Below are 878 nucleotides of genomic sequence, written 5' to 3'. Positions count from 1 at the left end.
CTGGTAGCCAAGAAAATCTTAGTTTGAAAGCCTGCAGTGGTGGTTGCATATTTATGTGCTGATGCCTCTGCTGAACCTATTTTATGCCTTTCAGACAGATAAAGGTTAAGGATGGGGGAAGAAATGTATACACAGTGCTTCTGCTCAATGTATATTACACTCTTCATACACATAATGGGTATGGACAGGTAAGAAATGTTTCTGAAAGCCCTAATCAATGCCCTAATTTATCGAGTCACACAGAACTAGTCAAACCAGTTACCTTCATTTTTATCCCCTGATTGACTGTGGCTCTCTTCCTGGTTGCTGGTCTCCTCACTTAGTGTAATATGTATAGTAGCGTCTGGTTCTTCAGCCTCTTCTTCAGCAGCACCCTCTAGCACTATGTGGGGGAGAATGGGAAAAGAGAAAGGGAATAAGTTTTTCTGGAAGCCATTTCAGCAAAGTAAGACTACAGCCCATTAGTTTAAGGGTTCTCCTGACTGGTACGTAGGTCTGGTGACAGAAGCATGTGAACAGAACCAGTGCAGCCAAGTGCCCGCTCCCACAAGTGGCTGGTCACTGGGCTGGGAGATGCTGCTGCCTCTGCCAGTGGTGAAACCTGGGCAGACAGAGAGAGGAAACCTTTACTGGCTTTGTCCCCAGTATTCAGCGAGCTAAAAAATACAAGGAAGGAGAGAAGAGAGCAGGCTAGCACATCACTAGTGCTTATGACATCTGGTTAAAAAGTCAGAATAGTATTCTGCAGCTAAAGAATTTCAGTAATTAAACTTCATACATATGCCCCCTGCCCTTCTCTTCTTGGAGGATTAACATTTACTCCGAGATATGAATTCATGGTGAATTTTCTTTTTTTCCTTCTAGCAGTGGTGAAATGG

At 43.7% G+C, this 878-nt stretch overlaps 1 protein-coding gene across 1 annotated transcript in view; it reads right to left on the bottom strand.

The window, feature by feature from the left end:
* The window catches only part of RREB1 (ras responsive element binding protein 1), a 65564-nt gene extending 65190 nt beyond the window's left edge, over positions 1 to 374 (bottom strand). Inside the window, exon 1 of the mRNA XM_010000920.1 lies at positions 263 to 374. The gene's annotated coding sequence lies outside the window, so the exon portion shown is untranslated. The remainder of the gene's footprint in view (positions 1 to 262) is intronic.
* Positions 375 to 878: the final 504 nt, after the last annotated feature.

The sequence above is a fragment of the Chaetura pelagica genome, unplaced genomic scaffold, assembly GCF_000747805.2.
Source record: "Chaetura pelagica isolate M959 unplaced genomic scaffold, ChaPel_1.0 scaffold104, whole genome shotgun sequence".
Classification (NCBI taxonomy): domain Eukaryota; kingdom Metazoa; phylum Chordata; class Aves; order Apodiformes; family Apodidae; genus Chaetura; species Chaetura pelagica.
This window is presented reverse-complemented; position numbering and strand designations above follow the sequence as displayed.